Source organism: Euleptes europaea, chromosome 10 (genome assembly GCF_029931775.1).
Source record: "Euleptes europaea isolate rEulEur1 chromosome 10, rEulEur1.hap1, whole genome shotgun sequence".
Classification (NCBI taxonomy): domain Eukaryota; kingdom Metazoa; phylum Chordata; class Lepidosauria; order Squamata; family Sphaerodactylidae; genus Euleptes; species Euleptes europaea.
In genome coordinates this window covers 35,268,589-35,294,457 of record NC_079321.1, presented here as the reverse complement: position 1 = coordinate 35,294,457, position 25,869 = coordinate 35,268,589, and the positions used below count along the sequence as shown (strand labels likewise).

General features: G+C 41.4%; 1 protein-coding gene across 1 annotated transcript in view; it reads right to left on the bottom strand.

Annotated features, from left to right (window-relative positions):
• The window catches only part of DLGAP2 (DLG associated protein 2), a 345,317-nt gene extending 320,337 nt beyond the window's left edge, over nucleotides 1-24,980 (bottom strand). Inside the window, exon 1 of the mRNA XM_056856455.1 lies at nucleotides 24,901-24,980. The gene's annotated coding sequence lies outside the window, so the exon portion shown is untranslated. The remainder of the gene's footprint in view (nucleotides 1-24,900) is intronic.
• Between the last annotated feature and the right edge of the window lie 889 nt (nucleotides 24,981-25,869).

Sequence of the window (25,869 nt, the reverse complement as noted above, 5' to 3'; positions counted from 1 at the left end):
CAGCTTGTTTATATGTGTGTAAATACTGTGCTTATATAAGGCTGAACACACAATAGATAGAGAACAAGGCCAAACTATGCCAGCCAGCTCCCTCTCTCTTAAGGCTACCCTTCTCCTAGGGCAGGGGTCAGCAAACTCATTAGTCAAAAGAGCCAAATATCAACAGTACAACGATTGAGATTTCTTTTGAGAGCCAAATATCTTAAACTATATAGGTAGGTACACTGTTTATTAACTTAATAAACTTTAATTAAAGTTTTAAGTCTTAATTAAACTATAGGTACACTGAATAAAACTTGATATCATACTTAATGTGTGTGTGTGTGTGTGTGTGTGTGTAAAGTGCCGTCAAGTCGCAGCCGACTTATGGCGACCCCTTTTTGGGGTTTTCATGGCAACAGACTAACAGGTGGTTTGCCAGTGCCTTCCTCTGCACAGCAACCCTGGTATTCCTTGGTGGTCTCCCATCCAAATACTAACCAGGGCTGACCCTGCTTAGCTTCTGAGATCTGACGAGATCAGGCTAGCCTGGGCCATCCAGGTCAGGGCATCATACTTAATAGTGATCTTATTTATTGATAAAAATTAAATTGTAAGTCCCTGCCATTTCCCCCTCCCCGTCCGGAGTCCTCATCTAGAGGCGTGATCTACCGCCATAAAAGCTTATTGGTGGACCCGGCCTCCGGCTGAGTCCCATTGGGAGGCCAGGTCTACCCATTGGCTTTCTTGACAGTAGACCTTGTCTCCGGAGGCCCATAGAAGCCAATTGGTAGACCTGGCCTCTGAAGGGGGACTTTCCCCCCCTCCTCGGAGTCCAGGTCTACCGCCAAGAAAGCCAGTGGGTAGACATGGCCTCCCAATGGGACTCAGCCGGAGGCCAGGTCTACCAAAGGAAGCCCGCCCTGCCCAACAGCTGATAGGTGGGGGGGGCCAGGAACCGCCGAGCCGCCCACCCAGCCATCACGTGGCTAGAGGGGAGGGGAGGCTTTAGCCTCCCAACCATTGAGGGCAAGGGAAAGGGGGACCTGGCCATTCTCCACGGCAGGGGCGGGGAGACAGCGCACCCGCTCTCTCTCTCTCTCAGGCTCGCCGGCTCCGCAGCCCGGCTGCCGGCGTGAGCGGTCGCAAGAGCAGAGGCTCTGAACTAAGTTCGAAGAGCCGCACTCAATGGGCCAAAGAGCCGCATGCGGCTCTAGAGCTGCAGTTTTGAGACCCCTGTCCTAGGGGCAGCGGGCAAGCTCCTGCTACCAGGCTACAGGGCATGCCAGACCTCTTCACTCCAGTGGGACCAAGGGCCAGGGATGGGGAGCAACATCATACAATGACTGTGATAAGAACCACAGAGAAGAGCGAATTCCTAGAGCATCATGATGTAAAGTGCTAACCAGAAGTGATGTCACGACATCAAGCCCCAATCATTCCTCACCCTCCCAAAGTCTTCCACTGTTTTGCCAGCCATGTTTTCTGTGTATACACTTTTGCCATATGTAGAGAGCTAGTAAATTCCATAGCCAGGTAAACATTTAAGTTGACTCCTACACAATTGAAAAGAAGTGGCCTGGTAAAAACTATCTGGGAAATGCTGTGCAAAAGGATTCTTAGCAGACAAGAGATTCTGTGGAAAACTCTGCCAAAGGGACAGTGACCTTTCCAAAATGACAGTGTGTTATGTAAGGATCTCTACTTTTCCCACACCTGAAGTGTTTGGCTGAGCTAAACTGACATGTAAACAATACTATTTCAAACTGCTGATGCATTTGGGAATCTAAATAGCTCTGGATTATTTAATATGTAAAGGCATATTGTTTACTCCAGCAACATTCTAAATATTCTGTCACACTTTTCTACATATTTAGTGTCTTGTTTCTGCTCAAGGAACACATATTTCTCTTTGTTGTACTCTGTTAGAATAAATCTGATTTATTTTACAGGGTTTACCTTTTTCTACTCAGTTTATGGATAGACGAACTCTCCTGAACTTGACTGGTGGAACATTGCACACACACACACCCAAGTGATCCAATTGAGTGCTTGAAAAATTCTGAAGCGCTTAACTCAGAAATTCAAACAAATGCATGCCCCTCCTTCATCAGTTCTGAATAGAAGTTTGACTTTTGGGGGTGGGAGAGAAAAAAGAGGTTTGTTTAACGCAGTATATGCCTCTGTGGAGTGTGGTTTTTGCAGCTGCACAGTTTCCATCTTCTCCAGCCATTTTTTTGTTCCAGGGAACTATAGTTTTCTTGACTCAGAGTTGGCAACCCTAGAAATATTCCATTTGTGCCCATCTCTAATCCCCCAATTGTAGTGGAAACTGCGGAAGACCATTGTACTACGAGGAGGTAGATGGTGGTCAATGCAGCCCTTCCCCATGTGAGAGCAATCTCAGGTCATTAGGGAGTTAACTTTCACACAGCACTGTAAATGATGAGCACCTGGTGATGGGGGGAAAGGTTAGTTTTCACTCTCTGTTAAAAGAAGGGGAGGGCTTCAGATAAGCCAGCCAGCCAGGAGGAGGGCGTCTGGATGGCTGCCAGAGAAGAAGCGGCTTGCTTGCCTCCCAGGAGACAACTTCCCATCCTTATTTCGGATTCAGCCTGGATAAAGGGTATTTTTTGTTAAAAGATTACTTAGCCTGGGTAAAGGGGTGCATTTTTTGTTTAATAAAACTGTGTACTTTGTTTTCCCCCAACACTTGCCTGTTGGAATCATTTCCTTACCTAACCATGGGTAATACACCCAATCACATATATGTGATTCATATTGACCCTGAATTGACATAGGCGCGTCACACATGCGCGTGTGCACGGGGTGCTCGCCGGCCCTCAGCTGGTCGGCAGGCAGCCCAGTGGATTGGCAGTAGTTTACCCACCACCACCTGGCACTTGGCAACCCTAGGTTTCCCCCATACACTTCTCATCCACCTACACCCTTTGTCGGTCTTTATTGGATTATTTCTTGCGCCCAATAATAGAACTTGATCACTGGTTTTTTTTTTTTTTTGCCACTTCTCACTGCCTTTGCTCTCTTATTGACAGTAGGGTTGTGGTTTTGTATGGTTTCTTTTTCTCTGAATTTATTCTATTAACTTTATAAATTGCCACCTATTTTTTCTTCAGTGTAGCACTGCTGTAAATAGTGTGTGTTTGCAGACTTTCTATTGTGCCCTGTGCATTTTTCTCTTCATGTTTTCTTCTACATTTTTTCTTTATAACTTTAAACAATTGCTACTTTCCACATTTAAAAACTCTCTTGATTTTTTTTAATTGCCATTTTTTCCTTTTCTTTCTTCATCATGATGTACAATCCCCATAGACTTTAGTGTTAGGAAATATCATTAAAACACTGTTTTACCTAGTTGATAATTGCACATACATTTTATTGGGGAGACATATACAGCACAGTATAACAACTTGTAGACAATCTAACCAGATGTTTATATAATGGGAAATATACTATACAACCTACATACATGCCTGGTCTGATATATAATTGTCTGTATATGTTTGTATATCTTCCCCTTCCCTGCTGCTGAGCACCACCCCTTCTATACCACCTTAGGGGGTGGTTAGATTCATCTGCCGCCTGCAGATTGCTATTTTTGGGGTTTTAGCGCCATTGAGGGGCATTATTGGGCTATTTTAAATTGTATTTTAAATTATATTTTTAAATGTGTTATTGTTTTATTATGTTTTAGATTGTGTAAGCCGCTCTGAGCCCGACCTTCGGGTTGGGGAGAGCAGAGTAGAAATGTAAATAAATAAATAAATAAATAAGTGTGTATGTTTTACATGGGTATCAATTGACCACTTAGGAAGACCAAACAGGCTGAAATGCATCTGGCATGTGGTTGCAGTATATCAACCTAGGATATGCCATTGTGCTGTTTTAACAATATTTTTAAATAATGTTTATCCTGACATAGCACATTAAATAAATTATATTTTCTTTATTTATTTTATTTATCCCACCCAACCTTGGGTAACCAGCTTCTGTTTTTCAGGTTGGGTCTCATTCCCCTTCTCTTTTTTCCTCAAATAATACCTGCCCACCACCCCACACACAAATGTAGGACACTGAAAAGAAATTGATTACTCCTTAGCATGCGTCAACTGAAGCACAAAATTACAGAGCAATTTGTGCATGACTCCAGTTATTACACTTAAAATACAAGGTACAAACTAAAATAGCTTTTTAAAGTACATGTGAATAGCCTTTTATTCCAACGGGGTGTCATTTATATCCCTAGAACCATGCTATCGTATGAATAAAGCCACATGTTTGATATTATGGCATGACAATATCTCAATAGGATATTCCATTCACTGACCATGTGGCCATGATAGTATTATTTCACCAGAACAATCTCTGCTATCTGTAGTATTGTATTTATATTTTGACATACATACTGCTTCAGAGCTGCAATTCTAAATAAAGCAATATGATTGCTAGATGGTTTTCTATCAGCAGAACAAATACTGGAGTTCTTAGTCATCTACACAAAATGAAAAGGCCCTAAACAAGTGTCTTCATATTACTAAAGGGATGACTGGATGTGCTTTGCCTTCTTCGACGTGCAGCTCACACAGCTGTTATACATAGCTGAACTGCATTAGTTCCTGGATGAGAAACTGCCAGGACCTAGCAGGTTAGTGGCTCTGAGCTTCTCAGAACAAGAGGAGGATATAATATATTTTCAGTTTTCAGTGAGAGGCAATGACACTGAAAAACATTCAGTTACTTTTGTGCTTCCCTTCTCTCTAATGTTTTAGAGACAGAAAGCACTGTGCAGAGAGTTGCGAGACTCTGAGAGCGACCCTAAGCAGCTCTACTTATTTTGCTTCCAAACGCGAAGAAGTTGTGTTATGACTGCAGGACACACGTATTAGATTCCAGTTTTCTTCATAAAAGCTGAACGCAATGCTGACCACCCTAAGGGCATCTCACAATGTCAAACTTGGTGGATGTTACAAAAATAATAATAATAATAATAATAAACAGTTCTTTTCCAAAATCAAAGGAAGTCTGATGGGGCAGCATGTAACGCTAAACATTTGCAAGTGTGCGCATTCCCACAGGGACAGGATGCAACTCATGATTCTCTCTTAGCAGATTAAATGAAAGCAGGGCTATTAGACTGTTCATTGACATTGAAAGTTGCTGACTCACAGGTCAATAGGATCAATGGCATTGTTAGTGTGGTGAGCACTTGAATGGGCACATTGTAACTTCTGGCACAATTTAGCAAGTCAGCCATGTATACAGAACTGAGGCTTTCCCACTGTTGGCTATGGAAGCACACCCCCTGCAGAGTTCCATATCAAGTACTGGGATTCCTGTGCATATGTAAGATTGAATATACTGCTGTAGAAGTAAAAAAATAAAAATAAAAAGGTAAAGGTCCCCTGTGCAAGCACCGGGTCATTCCTGACCCATGGGGAGACGTCACATCCCGACATTTACTAGGTAGACTTTGTTTAGGGGGTGGTTTGCCAGTGCCTTCCCCAGTCATCTTCCCTTTACCCCCAGCAAGCTGGGTCCTCATTTTACCGACCTCGGAAAGATGGAAGGCTGAGTTAACCTTGAGCCGGCTACCTGAAACCAACTTCCATTGGGATCGAACTCAGGTCGTGAGCAGAGCTCGTGCTGCAGTACTGCAGCTTACCATTCTGTGCCATGGGGCTCTCGCTGTAGAAGTAAGATGACAGAATTCAGTTTTCCTGATCAAGTAGCATATTAACTTGTAGGGAGGGAGTTGGCAATTCTACCTTGCTGGGACTTCTGTCGCTCTTCTGCATGGTAAGGGATATATATCTGGCTGCGATATTGACTACTGAGGCATACAGACTGAGGAAAGGCAGGGATGGAACAAATGTTCAGCACTGTTTTACAACTCCATAATTTTGGGATTTCAATCAGTCCTTAATATAATAGACATATTCTTTAAGCATTTGCTCATTTTTCTAGTATTGTGATACAGAGCCATAAAAATCTAAATAACATTATAAATTCCAAATAATTTCAAAGGTTGTGGTGGGAAATGTTCTTTATTCTCCCCATCTCTACTCAACTTGAGGGAAAGTGAAGAATTCTGAATTGTTGCCATTTTTATGTTAGTTTATGTAATAAATTGCTTAAGGGCCAAATGACACATCACACAGGATAGCCATGAATGGATCACCTAAAATTTCATTTTTAATTGAATGCAATAATTGGAGGGATGCCTGTTTGACTGGAGTTGTGGTACTGGGAAAAGGTGTGTTTAACTCTTTTTTCCTGTGCTGAGTTCCCAGCTAAAATCATTCCAAAGCCTGCTCTGGGGTAAAAATAATGGCAGCCTAATGAGGCAATTTTGATTTGGGAAATAGCATGAAGAAAAGAGTTAAGCCCTTTCTCATCAACACCACAAATCTAATCAAATTGGCAGCCCTCCTATGACTGTGTTTTGTTAAAAAATGAAATGCTGGCAGACGCAATGACAGATTTTTCCATGTAATGTGTAATTTGGTACTGAGAGGGGAGAAAGACCAATACTTGCATTAGACAAGCTGTACTGAACTTAAATGAAATAATGAGAGTCACAAATGGGGATACCAAGGGAAATAATGAGTCACACTTGTCTACATACCTCTACCTCAACACACATACCCTCCCTCAGATTTATAAAATGGGATATTTGCAAAATTATCCTACAAAATGCAGCTCTGGGTTTTGGGAATTCCAAATCACCCTGCCTTGTTTTCAGCATGCACCAGATGATTAGCAATGAATTATTACTGAATTTTGTACAGAATGCCCATATGCAATTTGCTTTCAGTAATCTGCAGTTGATCCACATATTTAAATTTCCTATGTACACATGTGTGTTTGTTATTTCTTATCAATGTATACTTGTGTATCTGTGTCAAAGAAAGGGGGAAATGCAATAAATGGAAAGCTGAACTCTATTCCTCATAATCCCATTCCAGAACAGATTGTAGAGATGTTTCTGTTTAAAACAAAATTAAGTAATGGTGTGAACTTCTGGAACAATATGGGAACAGAATGGAGAAATGCACTTGTCCTTATGTTGTGTGCATGTTTTTCAAAGAAATGCATATTATACCTTATTTGTTACCTCTTTTGAAAGGTCAGAACAGTTAGACAGAATTGCTATAACTCCTATCTAGGCCACAGCTTAGATCTATATATGGGATGAGCAGATTCCTGCAGCTCCATTCCATTTAGGATTTGATCCCACTCCACTCTTGGGAATTCCACAGATGCAGAACTGTAGGACTGGAGAGAGAATGTTCCATCTCTTGCCCCCCTTCCCCTCCCATCATCCCCCCCCCCTCCAGGTGATTGTGGAGACTTTGAAGACTGAGGAAAAAATATTCCAGTCCAGCCATTTAGTAATGTTAGTGCCTGGATCATTTCTCTGAGCCCAGAATTGTTCACTTTTGGGCTCAAAGAAATAATCTAGGCATTTAGACAATAATTCCTAAGTGCCTGGATGATCTCAGAGCTCAGCAGTGTGCTCTTTCGGTCTTGGAGAATGCCGAGGTCTCTCCCCTAAAGCCAGAAGTGTGTAGTTCTGATCATGGAACAACAACCAACGTGCTTACAGAAACATCCCTGAATTTCAGAATCCAGTCTAACAACACTATTAAACATGCTAAATAATGCACTTTCAATCCACTTTGCAATTGGATTTTACTTTGTGAAATGACAAAATCCACGCACAATCACTAAAGTGCATAGAAAGTGGATTGACAGTGCATTATGAAGCATATGTGAAAGCTCCCTAAAAGTCCAACTTAGTCCGAATGCTCATCACAAATCCCTTGGAATGAGATTCAATCCAGTGAGCAGTCTAAGGGAGCAGGGATGCTGGTTCAATAACAAAACTCAGTCCAATCATATTTTACAATCATCCCAAGGATCAGCAACATGCATCATCAGACCCTGACTGGCAAAGATACAAGGGGAACTCACTGTAAGGAACATATGTCCTTGTGGAACCTACATTCATGCTGCAGCCAGATGTTTAAGAAGCAGTGAGGGGTCGCTTGAAAGTTGCTGAAGCTCTGGCTTGCTTGAGCAAGAGCTGATTCTTTCTTACCCATCATCCATTTTTCAGTCTATTCTTACTGAACAGGTTTAGTAATTTTTTTATTTATTTGTTTTGGCTATTTACATGCTGCCATTCCAAATCTAAGCATTGTTCAATGCAGATCAGGCCCATGGAAGGATGTATGACATGATAGCAAAGACTAACTTTTCTTCTCAGAGATGGCCTGCCATTCAAGTACATTTCTTTTCCTTCATGTTTTTTTTAAGTTCTCCATAGCAGTGAAATTGACTAGACCTTAAGCATCTTGCAATGTGGTCTAGTGAATTTACTCACGCCATTGACTGGGGAAGCAGTTGCAATGAGCAATTCATATAGCCATTAACAGGCTACCCCTACCTGTGCAGCCAGGCTTACCGATTAGATTTGTACAGTTATCAAGATACCAACAGCAGCAGGAAGAGGAAAAAACAGTCCCATTGCTCTTCAGAAACAATCTATACCCAATAAATTTGGATTAGCTCAAATACTGATTAGTGCTTTCCCCCAGCCTTCTGGGGCACCAAAATCTTTCTGGAAACAAACGTTTTGACACCAATTAAGGCTTCTCAATTCCAGTTATAAACAAGAAATAAATGCATCAAGATGGTCAGTTTGGTACAGCAAGGATTAAGGATGAAATGTGAATGTTGGTGTCATTGGTCACTGAAAATAATTTTATACTAGATAATAGAAACAATAGAAAAGTGCTTGATTTTTTAAAACAATAGGATTAGTCTACATGAATCAGAGAGCCAGTCAGCCGGGAGATAGGAACAGATTGACACAGCTTGGTATCACCATTGCGTCCACATTCTGGTAATTCTTGCTAGTCAAATCTTGCCAGTACAAACCACGGCCATATGTTCCCTCTTAAACATAATGGTCTGTATGCTTCCTATCAGCCCACCTTTGAGATTGGCCTTTGTACTGTATTGTTGGTTGTCTAGCATGGCATGTCTTCATGAAACCAATACCTACAACCAGCCAAAAAAATAAGACCCTCTCCTCCATGGTAATCTAATTGAATTTAATGTTGTTTCCTGTTGTCACATACCAGACACATGAAATTTAGTAGCTTGCCACAGGCAAGTTTCTCTAGTCTAAACACGCTGATTTTAACGGCCTTGTGCTAGAGGAACTCTGTATAGGATTACACTTGGAGATCCTTAATCGGTTCCCCTAAATTGCTGTTGACCTCAACAAGGAGAAAAAAGACAGGCAATGTGGTGCCCCCCCAGTAGCCCAATATTTGGGCCAATAGCAGCAGAGGGGATGGGAGGCATTTGTAGCTGAGAAAAGGCAGGTCAAGAATGGAAGACTTTTGCAGATGATTTTGAAAATTGTAACATTTTATACCTAATGCTATACTTGCACTATCACCCAATGTGCTGTCAATAGTACAATACTTCAGCTGTTCCACTTATATAACCCCCCTTCCCATGTAATAGATGTGTGGGAGGTGTTGTGTTTCGTTTCTAGAAAGTGATCAGGGATGGCCCTCACGTATACACATTCCAAAAGGCAATCACAATCACAAGAAATAAACTAGCTGGCAAAAAATGTTATGTTCCCCCCCATCAATAGGGATGCCACTGTTCTTTGATCGCAGTCTGCTACCTAATGTGGTGTTGCAGTTCTTTCGACAACAGATACGTTCTCTGTTTCTCTGACCAAAATCTCCTTCTAGAGAAACTTCCCAGAATGTAGCTAGCTGTCGCCGCTTCATTAGCTGTTGTTTCCAGGATTTGGCCCCCTACAAGAATATTACTTTGGTTGTTATTTCACATTTTATATACCAGCTGAACTGCTGGTACCCAGGCCCTTTCAGAGGTACAGGAAGGCCTGGGCCATTTTCAGCTTTTGAGGACTCTAGCCATTAAAAAAAAAAAGTTAGAGATTTTGCTCCTAAAGGGATGCAAATAAAAACAATCTGCAACATTATCAAATGCCAACCAATTAACAGGTGTCTAAATTAGAAGTTCCCTTTGAGCTTGAGGCCCAGGCCTTCTGCCTCAATGGTCCTGCTGGGATCAGTTTTCCATAATTCACATTTTTCTCATGCATTCTCCATTCCATGGCAGTCACCACATCCCCCAAGTACAGCCGTAAGAAAGAAGGAACATTTCTTCTGACCCATTCCCAAACAAGTTCAATGTCCAGAGCTATGAAACAGGCGCAGCGCAGAACGACAACTAGGGCGAATATTGGAGAAAATGTAGTGGGGCTACCTGGACTAAAACACACAGGGAGCAATACTGAGCAGCTCTAGTCAGAAGTAAATCCCATTTTATTCTGTGGGGCCTGCTCCCAGAAATGTTCTAAGGATTGCAGTCATTGAATTCTAGAATGTGAAGAAGTATTATATCTTTTTCACATTTCTCTAAGCAGAACTCATACAGAGTTAATGGCAACCAGGTGCTTAATTGTCTTGATGGGTCTTTTCTTCCTATGAGTAAACAAGCTCAAATTATAGAAATACCTCCCACTGTACACTTCATGCTTCCCATTTGTACTCCCACATTTGAACACAAGACAACTGCAACTGGATGATGTATCTTCTATGTAGCCAAAGGACTAGTTGCCTCATATGCCTATTACTGGGGTATGTATAATTTCACAATACATGTTTGTATTTTCTGCTCAGTTTAAGGGCAGGCACATAGTCTATATGTAAAACAGTTTTTCATGATAATACTCATTAGTCTGTTTCCTCAGATACACAAAATTCATCCTTCTGAATTATGTTGTACTACATGTTTCCTAGCCTTAACAACAATCCATCACAATAGCATCTCTATGATTTTATACTAAAGTTGCCCTCTTCACAAACAGGAGTGACATTGTTCTGCCACTAAAGAAGTTTTTCTACCAAAGCCATACATTTCTTTAAGAGTTTTCCCATAAAAGGAATATTAACAATGCTTGGATGGAATATATGTCACAACAAACCTACTATTAACTGTATGGAATTGGCCTAAAATAAAATATAAAACCAAGTGCAAGAATGATTCACCTGCTCATGCTAACATAGATTCTAAACTGTCATCCTAAACCCTTGCAGACAAAGTCTATTGAAATGAAAGGCCGCCATGTAATAATCTCAATCGGCTATGGGTGTGGCTGCATGGACCTAGCCATAAGTGAAGAAGATCAGCAGTGCCAAATCTGAACACATTATTCACTGGCTGAGGCAGAGAACAGGGAGTTATATGCAGACCCTTCAAAACCCCCACAACATGCATGGCAAGATAAGAGCCAATACTACTCACCTTGACAGACGCAGAGGTCTGTGCAAGGTAGAATCGCCTTCTCCTTATCATTAAGGGCACTTTCACACAGCCCAAATAATGCACTTTCAATGCACTTTGAATGTGGATTTTACTGTGTGAACTGGCAAAATCCACTTGCAAACCATCGTTTAGGTGCACTGTAAGTGGATTGAAAGTGCATTATTTGGGTTGTGTGAAAGTGCCCTCTGAGTGTATACAGAATGACTATGCATGTTTAGGGTCAGTCACTTAGGTCCGTCCGTCTCCGCTACCCTTGCCTAGAAAAAATGAAGAGCAATTACTGTGGAAGAATCTATGGGATAAAGGTGGCTCACACTTCCCCCATTGACATCCTTCTTGCAGTGCTCTAGGATTTTGCTCTGTGCCCCACTATTTCCACACTGCTGGAGAAATGTGCCAACTGGAGCAGAAAATTTGTTACCAAGTGGTTACATGTAAAGTTACCGTATGATAAGTTGTCATCTATAACCAGTTCAGGCTGATCCACAGATGAGGGTTTCGTTGGCACAACATGGAGTTGCTTGTGCAGCAAGCACCATGCACCGATACATGCAAGTTTTGTTAATTCTATCACTCTGCCAACTGGTATGAATACAAAATGAAGGTATGTCGAATTTACAGGAAGGGCCTTCCTGTTGTGAACAGCTTGAGGACTGGGATTGCTTCAACATAAGGCGGAGGAGGAGGAGGATGAGAAGAAGAAGGAGGAGGAGAGAACTCTTGGCAGAATTGTCATATTAAACCAAAAAGCAATCAAAATTGCAGAAACTCAAAAGAAATCTTACTGAGACTAACCTTGCACAGTGAAATGGTGGTTGCACCAACCTGGTATATCATGCTTTACTCTGTGCAGGAAGGCCAGGGCAATGGTCTGGTGGACCCAATGGGGCTGACTCATACTCCATGCTATTCAATCTCAATGTAAAACCCTTAGCGTAAATCAATGGTGGTTCTGGAACAATATGCTGATGACACCTCACTCTGTATATGGATGGCACCAAGCCAGCAGGTGAAGGCTTTTTGTGTTTTGCCTGTCATTCCCTCAGTGACCCCTCTTCCCGCCTTATGTTTTAATTTGCTGGTTTAAATCGTTAGCGCGTTGGTGGCCCTGACTGGGCAAAAAGGCGAGATATCAATGTTAATAAATAAATAAATAAATATTGAAACAGTGAAATATAAATACTGGGAACACACACACACACAAAACATAAATAACGATCTCACAAATCTGGAAAGTTTTCTTATTGATTGGTAATCGTAATAATTTATTATTTGTAATAAAGCCCCCTGTGATCATTTTAATGCCCTGAGATGCTTTCCAGGGTCCCTTTCTGCTTTGCGGGCATGCTGAGAACTTCTGCTACACTTCTGCACCAGATGAGGAACAATAAAGAAGAATATCCTTCACTGGAGAAGCAGCTGATAATGTTTTGATAGACTACGATGCCAGCTAAAAGTGATTATGTACTAATGTGTGGCAGTAAGAGCAAAACTGATAGAATCTGGTGTCCTGCCCCCTTTTAATGTTTTTGAATAGGTTTCCCAATGCATTGCTTCCATTTGGGTGCACCAGCATCCCATTTATAAGGCCTTGTTTTGTACCTGTTAGACAGATGGGTCCTATTTGCAGAAGCATTCTCACAAAGATCAAAGCGGATTGCTCTTTTCTGTGTTCCTTCTGGGTCAGTGATTACTACTCTCTACCATAGAGCTAAAATCATTACAATGAAATGGGGGAGGGGGGAGGAAAGCACTCTGCACAATTTTAATTAGCCTGCACACCCAGGCCTCACAAATCCATTAAGCGTAACTTTCAGGTTGATTTCACAATGTGCCAAGTGAGGCCACTAGAGTGGACAATGTGATTAGCTGTCTTGTATGTAGATCGTGTTTGAGAAACCTGCAGGTTAGGGTTGCCAGCTCTGGGTTGGGAAATACCTGGAGATTTTGTGGGCGGAGCCTGAGGAGGGCAGGGTTTGGGGAGGGACTTCAAAGCCATAGAGTCCAATTGCCAAAGTGGCCATTTTCTCCAGGGGAACTGATCTCTATCGGCTGGAGATCAGCTGTAATAGCGGAAGATCTTCTGCCACCACCTGGAGGTTGGCAACCCTACTGCAGGTTCTTCCTAAAATGTACTGCTCCTGTCAACCTTCTTAGATGTCCCTGATTGTCAGGGAAAGTCCTAAGGGAAGCTGATCTTTAAGGCTGACCCCTCCTCCACAGCAGTTCCTTCTGATCGCTGGTAAAATGACTTCAGGGATCATAGGACCCATGTAGACAAATAGCCATGTCAGCCTCAGGGTTGTGGTGAGGAGGAAAGGTGTTGAAATCACCTCTCTCTTGGACAAGGGCATTTACACTGCTGACCAGGATGTTATAGAGCCCCAAACTTCCCTGGCCCAGTTCAAAGTGTAGGAAGTTCCTGTCTGGGCATAGCCCAGCAAAAATGCTCACCAGCACAACAGCAGATGTTTTATTTTGTGCTTAGAAACATGTAAATCCCAACTCTCAGTGTACAAATATGAAATAAAAGGCATTGTGTGGATAGTGAATGGGGCTTTTTCTCAATCTATCTCTCCGGCTACTCAGTTTGTGGGAACTGTGACCAGAATGAAACCCTTTGGAACCTGCTCAGGGCTGCTAGCAATCAATCCTTTAGCAATTAATAAAGTTGTGGCCGTTGTTTCATTCATGACTTTGTGTCTGGTGCCTTCATTCCTATGTTCACACACAGCCGACGCACTTCCCATTTGCACAGAACCGCACGCTAGATGTTCAACCAACCTGGCAATCTCTGCATATATAGCTGCTCATAACATCTGTTTCTGAATTCCTGATTAGTGAACACATTCTTCCTCTTTAAAATAGATGCATTCCTCCTCTTACATTTCATCTCATTACTACACACAGCAGAAGCAAATAGTTAAAACTGAATTACTGAACTATGTCAGGATTCAACCAACAGCAGGTATTTGCTTTGCAATGCCTGGCAATGGCCGGGATCCCGACAACTACTTTTGCATGAGGGTACTGGTACAGCCAGATCTCAGCAGATCTCGGAAACTAAGCGGGGTCAGTACTTGGATGGGATACTACCAAGGAAGGCTCTGAAAAGGAAGGCAATGGCAAATCACCTCCACTTCTCACTTGCCTTGAAAGCCCCTTGCTGGGGTCACCATAAGTTGGTTGCAACTTGTCATTCCCCCCCCACACACACACACACACACACATATACATACTGGGTTTGTGTTCCTTAAACATCATTCCCCTCTTCTTGCTATTGTGGCAAATTGTGGAACTCCCTGCCCCAGGATGTGGTGATAGCTGCCAACTTGGAAGGCTTCAAGAGGGGAGTGCACATGTTCATGGAGGAGAAGGCTATTCATGGCTATTAGTAAAAATGGATACTAGTCATACCTATTCTCTCCAGGATCAGAGGACCATGCCTATTATATACGGTGCTTTGGAACACAGGCAGGACAATGCTGATGAAGTTGTCTTATTTGTGGGCTTCCTAGAGGCACCTGGTTGGCCACTGTGTGAACACACTGCTGGACTTGATGGACCTTGCTCTGATTCAGCATGGCCTTTCTTATGTTCTTATGAGAGAGGTTTCAAAACCTCTTTGTAATATGGACTGGTGGCTTGTTGCTCCCGGAAAAAGAAAGCCAAACATTCCACTGGAATCCGCAAATCCTTCAGCAAATCTCCTTTTACAGCTCTTGGACTCCAATACATCTTTTTCCGGTAGAAGGTGAGACAATGTCAATGCCTGAGACTGTAACCATCAATGTTAAAAACTATCTGTTCAAAGCAAGATGTGTAGATGGATGACCTTTTGCATGGGATAACCTTGTAAAATACCTGAGTTGCAGTAATTCAGTGGGGGTATTGTCCAATTAACCCAGACTATTTGAAAGCCATCTTTAAAAGTGTTTTGCAACTATTTGAATTCGCTCAGTCATATTTTAACAGCATTTCTGCCTCACTATGTTCAGTTTGAGCTGCTGAGGGGAAGTTCTGCATAAATGGGAAAGAACTTAAGAGGAAAAGGCAAAATTGACCGTAAAGGATATAAACAGCTGTCAAAGGCACAAAATAAATGGGGGATGATAGAGGAAAATAAATTCCTTAATATTCTCATTATCGTCTTAGGTGCCATTTCTGTCATCAGTGAGCAAAATAAATCAGGCAGAAATGTGCTTAATGTCACAGAGCCTCCTGAAAGATGCATTTTTTAAAAAATGGAATGTACTCAAAAGTGCTCAAAGGAATGTCGCTCTATTCAATCCTGTTCTTTGTAAGTGGCCGTACATGACCAGCTTTAGTGCTTTTCTACTACATTTGCTTATCTTTGCTCCTGTGGATAATCCCATGGAAATATAAAGAGCGAATCTGTCACATTTGCAAAGATGACCAATCCTCCAAAATTTCCAAGCAAGTAACTTCAGTGTTAAAACAAAAAACTACAAGCACGAATGGGCAAGTGGTCTGAATTCCCCCATCGCAAAGGGACTCAGCATATGAAGCTGAATCAGATCCTTGAATCAACTAGTCGGCTTCTGACTGGAAGCAACTCACCAGGACTGTGGGAAGAGATCTGTTCCAGTCCTGGCAATTAAATTCCTCTAACTAGATGTGCTACAGTTTGTACAAGGCATCTTATGGAAGCAACTACTGTGCTCTGCCACACAACTATGCCTCCTTTCTCAAGGTATCTTAATATACTTCCTTAAAGGCAACTCTCTGCTAGGTTGCATTAATTCCCTACATGCAGTATAGTTCCTTTTAGAACCAAAGGTTTTGCTTCAGCTCCCCTGCAGTTGTACAACAGCATCTACACTGGAGACTCAGTGGGACATGATGCTGTTTCATGCAGCATTAGCATCTGATTTGGTTGACGCTACCAAACGCACTGAATCAGCAAAAGGGCTAATATGAGAAGATAACTCTTCCCCTGATCCATCATCCCACAATATACTAGAATCCTAAACGTACTAAGCCACAGCCAGCCTTAAAAAAATAAAATGGGTAATGATCCTAAACATCTGCATTTCTCTGTTATCGATGACACTGAGATCTGCTGGATATTATCACTGCACTGCCACAGTGGAAGAGTATGATCCAGCCCTTTGTTTTCCCTCACATGAACATCCATCATACTGCCTATTCATGCTAGAGACAGTTCATTTTGGACAGGCAAGCTATTCTGTGGCACTGTAAAAAAACAAAAAGAATATAATGAGACACCATCTTGAAAGTTTTGTTTCTCCAGAAAAGGAGAGGAGAGGATATGTTTTTTTAAAAAACGTACAAGAATGCTTCACTGATGGTGGCCGTATCTAATATTGTGAATGATCATTTCTAATATTGTGCATATTGAGTCCTCATGAATTTATAGGGTGTTGTGCTTTCACAAGCCAAGTGTGCTAGAAATATCTTGCTCAGGGCCTGTTCCTATTCAATTAACACAACTATGGCTATTATTGCTATCAGGAAATAGGGTTGCCAGTTGTTGTTTGATTTGGCACTAGCGTATGATTGGTGGGAACCTCAGGGTCAGGTCAGTGTTTGCCGGGTAAATCTCCTGGGAACCTTATGTATGTCACCTGGAGTTCCATGGCAGAAGAATACTGAAATAAAATACACTGGAAAAGTTGGGTACCTGGGTGAGGTCAGGGAGTGGTCTGGTGAAGCTAATATCAAAAGCTTTTTGGTTGCTTCCATGGGTTGGCGCACAACCCATGCTTGCTCTAGAGAGGAATAAAGGAGCTGCAAAGACAGGAAGATGTGAGAACAATCCTCGCAGCTGACCGTGCCACCACTCACCCGGTCTGTTGCTCAGTAGAGCGTATGGGGGACAACTAGAGCCAGTGTGCTGTAGTGGTTAGGGGTGGTGGCCTGTAATCTGGACAACCGGGTTTGATTCCCCACTCCTCCACATGAGTGACGGACTCTAATCTGCTGAACCAGGTTGGTTTCCCCACTCCTACACATGAAGCCAGCTGGGTGACCTTGGGCTAGTCACAGTTCTCTCCAAACTCTCTCACCCCACCTACCTCACAAGGCATCTGTTGTGGGGAGAGGAAGGGAAGGTGATTGTAAGCCAGTTTGATTCTTCTTAAAAGGTACAGAAAATGAAAAAAAAAATCTTCTTATAGAGAGAGCACACACAGAGTCTCCCCTGCCTCCTAACATTGCTGAGGCCAAACTTGGCAATCTCTCTGATATTAAAATTGGTCTGTGGTGCTTGCGCTGCTCTTCAGCCTATGCTGATTTTCAACTAGTTTTAGTCTTCTGTTTTACATTGAGGTTCTAAGTTTAATGTTGCATGGGTGGGATTGAAAGAAGGTATTGTTTTGAGATGTGTTTATCTGTTCTCTCCCTCTGCAACCTTGTTGAGAGGCAGTATGGATTACAGACCAAGCGTGAACAGTAATGGGATAATGATTGTGCTGACTTTTAACTTTTAAAAATCCACTTCATTTAAAATAAAGAATCACAATCCGCTGCCACCACCACCCCAAAATCTGGGTTTTGCAAACACACATATACACAAAAGAAAAGAAACCAGAGGTTAAAAAATGGGGAGGGGCTTTTTTTTCTGGTTAGGAATCATCATGGGGATTCTTATAACCTATGTGTTTTATAAAACACACAAAGACGAGGATTCATAAACATTAAAGTCAGCAAGCCAGAGAAACAATAAGCAGCATTGCTAATTGTTACTGGCTGTTTCATTCATGAAAAAAAGTTACCTAGTAATTTGTGAATACATTAAAAATATGACCTTTTACTGGGCTATTTATGAAAAAATTTACTATGAACTAAAATCAGTATCCTGGGGTTCCTAGAACATGAAAGTAGCATTATTTGCTTACCAAAAACAACCTCAAACAACCTCTGGTTCATATTGGGACCACTCAATATAGATGAGACTCATTACCAGACTACTCTGCAGGTTTTCATTCAAATTGTATTAGCATATCCTTAAGAAGTATAAAATTCTTATATGTAAGGATGTGTCACTGTTGACCAAGATCAAAATAATTCATATAATAGTATTCCCCATTACTATGTATGGGTGTGAAATAGGGATGTGTGTTCGGATATATCCAAATCGAATATATATCCGGATAATAACTTATTGGTATTTTTCAGATATATTTGGGTCTCTGAATGGCATCTGGGATTTTCCAAGATACCAGTAAATGAAAAATCTGGGAAATATTCAAGATTAATTGGGAGTATTAGGAACCAGCATTTGAAGGCTCCCAGGATTTCCTTCCTTCCTTCCTTCCTTCCTTCCTTCCTTCCTTCCTTCCTTCCTTCCTTCCTTCCTTCCTTCCTTCCTTCCTTCCTTCCTTCCTTCATCTGTGTATTCCCAGGCTTGCTATTGGCTTTCGTGGTTGATCTGTCTTAGATTATGCCCTTTTAAATTGTTTTTGATGTCTTTGCAAAGTTGTGTTCTGTTCTCAACTTGCTTAATGTCAGGTTTGCTTTTTGTTGTGGATTCTTGGGTTTGACATTGCAATGGAATGACTGGTTGTACATTGGTTGGATTCTCTGATTTTACATTTGCTAGGCTTGCAAGTTGCAACAGCATTCCTATTTTGTTTGGATTGGGCAATTCTCGGGCTATATATTGGCATGGATTCTCAGGATGCAATTTTTAAAAACATTTTTTCCTATAGGAATCAATAGTGGCAGAGGGCTCCTTGTTCAAAGGCCCATTCAATTGGACCTCTTAATTAAATTCATTTGAAATTTAGGGGCTATTTAAAGGATAGGCACCAGAAGCTCCACTGCCATTTTGGTTCCAGTAGCTTTAAAACAATCCCTCTAGCCCCCTGTAAAAATTTCCCATAGGCAAAAAAAGCCAAAAAATATTTGAATCCTGAAAACAACCCAGATCCAAATACTGAACCAGTATTTGGAAACTGGGAATACCAATATTTTTGGCTCCCTGATATCCAGATCTGAAAAATATTTTTTTTTTGAGCTGCATATCCCTGGTGTGAAAGTTGGACAATGAAGAAAGAAGAAGAGTTGGTTTTTATATGCCGACTTTCTCTACCATTTAAGGGAGACTCAAACCGGCTTACAATCACCTTCCCAACCCCTCCCCACAACAGACACCCTGTGAGGTAGGTGAGGCTGAAAGAGTGTGACTAGCCCAAGGTCACCCAGCTGGCTTCGTGTGTAGGAGTGGGGAAACAAATCCAGTTCGCCAGATTAGCCTCCGCCACTCATGTGGAGGAGTGGGGAATCAAACCTGGTTCTCCAGATCAGAGTCCACCGCTCCAAACCACTGCTCTCAACCACCACACCTCACTGACAGGAAGAAAGTTGACAGGACATTTTGGAGTACATTAATTCATAGGGTCGCCTAAGTCAGAACTGATGTGATGGCACTTAACACAAACAGTAAGTATACTGATATGCTAAGCAATCCTGTGCAAACTTGTGTAGGAGTAAGTTTCATTGAACTCCGTGTTACTTCTCAGTACACAGGTTTAGGATCAGACCACCCATCAATTTACAACAACTGTCCAGCCTTACAGGAGTCTGTATTAAGGTTTTGTATCTCAGGCTCAACAAATCCCAGGTTGCCAGGTTGTCAAGATGCCCAGAAATATTTTTGTGGTGCCTATTATTTTCAGAAATGACTTAATTTATTTAGTGTCTGTCAGAAATTTTTAGCATTAGTAAAAAAAGGGTTGGATCCAGTCAGCCTTTCCACTAGTGAAAAAGGAAGGATCACCAAAAAAGGAAGGATCACCAAAAAGGTTATGCTGGGAATCACGGAACCTACGTGGATAAAAGGAATGTGGAATGGGGGCTGTAACAAGGAGGAGAATCAGCCAAGTGAAAAAGCTAGCTGGATCCCAACTTAAATTTTCTTTATCATTTTGCATTAGAATATTTCTTTATGGCATAAAAATAAATGTGCTTGAAGTTCTTGTCTTTGTTTGCCTGGCAGGGCCTGCAGACCCACTTCATTTTCCTTCCCTCTGACCCAGCCACCTATATTTTTCTGTTTCTCTCCCTGGCAGCCTCTGATCCCTCTTACACACTTTTTCCCCTGTTCCTTCTTGGTGATGGAAAATGCTGTCAAGTTACAGCTGACTTAAGGTGATCTTGTAGTGTTTTCAAGGCAAGAGAGGTTTGGAGATGGTTTGACACTGCCTGGCTACATGTGGGTTGAGAAAGTTCTGACAGATCTGTGACTGGCCCAAAGTCACCCAGCAGGCTTCATGGGGAGGAGTGGGGAAATGCACCTGGATCTCCAGATTAAATTCCACCGTTCTTAACCACTACACCATGCTTGCTCTCTTCTTGTCTTTCTCTAATTACCCTTTATGTTCCTCCCCTCATCCTGCTTTACTTTCCCAGTTCTTATTTTTTTAATGCTTCAGTCCACATATTTCTCTCCCTGTGTTACACTGATATTAGCCAACATTGGAATCCTCAGCAATGTTAACTGGTGTTTGCCTAGCATCCCCCCAAATGGCTGCTGAGATCTCACAACAGTCTTGTGAGATCTTCAGTGGCATATATTTCATGAAGAAGTAGACATTGCTTGTATGATTTTGGGAAGAATAACCCCCCAATAATTTTTTAAAAAACATTTTGTATTTTTCTGCAGGCCTGGGGCTTTCCCCAGGCAGGTGGAAAACCCTCCATGACTGGCCCTGGCCTGATGGTGTGGATTTTTTGATCCATATCTAGGGCATCATTCACAGTTAGATATGATGATATACTACAACACCTAAGATTATGAGAAAGTTTGAAGATTAGAATTAGGTCTTGTGGTAGCCATAATCTTTCAGCTTTTACTAAAGAAAATTCCTTCATTAAAATACAGAAACCCAAAGGCTGGAAAAAATGAATTATGCTTTCAAATTTTGGGGCTTGCTCCCAGAGCCAGGAAAAAAATCGTCAAGGCCTGCTGTACAGAATTAGTAGTATATTGTATTTACGAGTCACTGTTAAAGATATACAACTATCCTCTTTTTGCAAGTTTCATGGTACACAAGTGATGAAGTAAGACTATTTCCTTAAGTCTATAGTCCTATTCAAAGTTGGGCATGAATTGAAGGTGATGAATCCCATGGGACATAATTCTGAGTGGGCATGCATTGCCTGTGCATTGTGGAACTATTCACAGTGGGTAGCCGTGTTAGTCTGTCTGCAGTAGTAGAAAAGGGCAAGAGTCCAGTAGCACCTTAAAGACTAACAAAAATATTTTCTGGTAGGGTATGAGCTTTCGTGAGCCACAGCTCACTTCTTCAGAACTATGTTCCTCACAAGGATATAAATCTCTCTATGACTTCATTTTTGCTTGGAGCTCTCTAGCATAATAAAATAGAAATTTCAACCATTTTGTACAATAGATGGATATTGCATGCAAGCCTATTGCCTATATTTCACTAATCATTTCCAGGAGACTGGTGATTATATTGCATTGTTACCTTTGTCATAATTTTTACTAAATAAGAAAGACAAAATAAAAATTACCTATAGATTTCAAAAACCAAGCAATAAACATTATTAATAATCAAAATAAAAATGCATGATACTCCCAAAAATAGTCTGTTTCTTTTTAAAATATTACTTATCCTATGAAATGCAGACTTCCCACAATAACTTTTTCAATATTGAATAAACAGTTTGAGTAGGTTCTACTTTCCTCTCTAGGGTGCAATTCTGGGCACACTTACTTGGGAGTAAGCCCCACTGAATATAGTGGGACTTACTTCTGAGTAGACATGCTTCGGTTTGTGTTGTAAATCAGGTAAAATATAAACTTTTACTATAAGCCAGCATTTGTCTCACCACTGTCCACCTCAAGGGAAAGTGTTTTATTTCCAATTCTGCACTATAGCATTGTAGTTGCCATTGAGAGATAAAATATAAATTTACTCTCCTTTTAAATTGTAACTTTGTTTAATCTTATCATAGAAAAATAACATCCTATGCAAAATTGGTGCATTTGATCCTATTGAAATAAATGCCTTTAAGTGAATCTAGGATCATGTTGTACATAGTTCTGATTATTGCACAAGATCTTACCTGCAACAGGGATTACATGTCGACTTTTTGCATAAAATGCCAAGGCAGAATGCTATGACCAGAACTGACACTATCCTAATTTAGCTCCAGCTGCATGGACTTAAAGTCAAACCTGATTTTGCAAGATGGAAAAAAATCCCAATTCAGAAACAAATGATGTTTCAATTGAAAATGGCATTGGGCCCAAACTACTACGAGAAGATCAAACATCCAAGCATCTTTACTTTTCAGTCTTAAAATAGACCCAGGTTTCAGGAAATGTTTAACTTTATATCTTAAATTAAATAGCCCGGTAACAGAATAGTCAACGTTTTACATGATTTCTAAGAGTAGAGTTAGCTTTCCTGTATTCTAATATGTACGGACTATGTTATTTTCTTCCCATAATATCAAATCAACAGCACCAGCCTTTAAACTGTTCGATTTTCATTGGTAGGAATAATTTAAGCATTGTTGCCCATTGTCTGAGTGGGGGGGGGGGATTAAAACCTGAACATTTCCTTGAAAAGTTAATTTACGCAAATCAAATTATACTTAAAATTCAATCAACCAGCTATATAAAAATTGGATCTCCACAATTAAAATGTAATAACATATAAGGTCCTCGGAAGTTCAATGGGATCTTACCTATGAAAGATAGATACTCATCCTACAGATAACAACTTTTGCTTCCACTAGATTAAAATCACTTCTCCGAGTAATAAAAAGGCCGCATACAGCAAGGGTGGTTGTTTAAAAAAAAAAATCCCATTGGTTTTACTTGGAAAGACTTAATGCCTCATAGCACACATGTCTGTTTAATGTACTGATGAACGAAAGGGATGCCTTTTGCCTTCCAGCCTTCCAAGAAGCAGCATAACGCAATGCAAAATTGGGTCCTGAAAGCAACGAACTTTGCCCAGGCAAGCATTCCGGGAAGCTACTTTTCGATCAGGCATACACAGATTAGCCCATTTGAGATGTCTCCTAGGGAATGTGATCTGATCACTTGTTGCTAATGGGGGGAAAATGTAGAGGCTGCACCATATGGCCAGGAAACATGCTTGCTCTGGACCCAATGAGCTACTTGTGAACAAATGATGTGTTGATTCATTCATGTTTACAAAATAATCATGCCGATAATGCAGATCCTTGACTGTCCTGAGAGCTTAATATACAGACACCAAAAACAGTGCTTTTAAAAATAAAATAAAAGTGCAAATAATGTATATTCAATGAAGGTACCATTTGAAAAGAGGTGAAAACCTGGAATGGCTTTTCTTATTTACACAGATAATTAATAGTTCTCGAAGAGAGCATGAGCCGCGTTTGACACACATCACTTGCTTATATACATTTGTGTGTCATTGCTGAGAATCGCTTACCCTTGAAAACCACATAGCGCGGAAAAGGCAGGCATCTAAGCATGCCTAAATGCATGCATTTCTAGCCTTCCGACAGCATTACAGACCAGTGACAAAGTTACCCATTCCAATAAAACCATCATAGGTGAACCTTGGTAAAGGAGACCTAGTAACCTACTCATACAACGGACCCTTTCCATGCATTTCTTCCAAAGCAATCCTGTAATTCCATTACATGGAATTAAGATACCCCTGCACAATCCATAAAGTCATTTCCCCCCCTAGCAAACCTTGCTATTACTGGAATTTCTTTCTTTTTTTTAAAAAAGCCTAGTGGTAATATGAAACAATATTTTCAGGAACAGCATCATGTCAGTACAATAACAGCAATTCACATCCGATATCCCCTCCTCCATTTATCACATTTAATGCAGTTAAGAGGCACTCCTGAATCATCTTCAGCACCCTGCATTACAAAGACAGCAGCCTTTTGTACAGCTTTTCATACTACCTTCACTCGAAATGGAAGCTGGAGCAGCTAAAGGTCCTTCAGTTTACCAATGCAATACTGAAAGTAACGATAGGAAAGGCACATGCTTTCTACCCCAGAAACAGAAATCCAAAAAGGAGTCGCAAATTACATGTAACAAAGGTTAAGTGTTGGCTGAACTTATCGTTTTTTGTTTCCCCCCCCCCCCCCGTCACCTGTTAAGTTCAATACTTCTCCTTAATATGCATCCCCCCCCAACACACATTCATACACACACACAAACCTGTTTCCTGCAGTTAGGAACATACCAGGCAATGCAGCAAGAGTGGAATTTGAAAAAGCAGGAAACTAGAGCATTTTACTTGAAGACAGTACAGCTCGTCGCTTGGCACTAAAGAAGGGGGAGAAAAAACATGGTGCAAAGTACCGGGGGAGGGGGAGAGTAGGGGGAGAGAGAGGGAAAAGCCTCTGTTGAAAATTAATGAGCTGGAGGGCTAATTAAGACAGAATGGCTCCGGCGTCATACTCTTCCTTGCACCACCGCACGGTATGGAATGAAAAGTCTACATGGAAGGTGAAAGAGTAAGAATTGAGTCATCTTCGACTTACCGTATTCAAGGCTCTCGCTGTACTGCAGGCAGCATCCAGACTCAGAGCATGAAGCCTCACACGGATCAGGGGAAAGATGCCGTCAATGAGCAATTCAAACTCATTGTTAAAAACGTCATTTTTAAAAAGGGAGAGAGAGGGAGGGAGGGAAAAAAAAGAAAAGAACGAAGGCCAGGGACTGAAGTAGGTATTCAAGGAAGGAACTGATTAGTTACAGCTTCGACCAACCTGCTCTGCCGGGCTCTGCAAAACAACTACACTGCAGCAGTGTGGCAAGCATAGGATTGCAATGCATGTCCCATATATTCAAGCATAACAGAAAACACGGTCTGGAGCTTCTTCCATGTGGATGAGGGGCTTTATTGCTCAGGCAGGAAAAGGAGAGCTATTTTCCCCCTCTAATCAAATCAGACCGGAGGGCGGGGGGAAGAAGAAGATGCTCTATCTTGATTACTGTACAGTGCTTTCCCCCAGGATATCAGTTACATAAAGCAGGTGCCTCTGCCTCCTGTTTTCCAGATAAATGCCTGTAATCTCATTTCACAAATGATCCCTGTGTAGAGAGGAGCCACCTATTGTGATGATATCATTTGCTCTAGTCTCCTTAAATGGGCAACTTCCTAGCCAAACGTCACAGTCCCTGACGACACACATTTTTTTAAATAATATGTGAGTGGGCCGAGTAGTGGATGGGGTCCCATCCCTCCAGAGCAGCTTGTTTTACTACTGCTGGGATACCAGGAACCTGACTCGAGCAGTAAATGGAGACCTCAGGCAGAAAACTGCCCTGAAGAGCAACTTTTAACAAAAGAAGAATGGAGAGGGAGGAGCGGTCATAGTCCTGCTCAAAAGGATAGGAAGGCACCTTCAAGGTAACTACCCTAAAACGGAAGAACCCTCCCATCATGAAATATTTTGGAAAGCTCTGGCCATTAGGTATATTAAATAAGATCCATCCACAAATGGGAT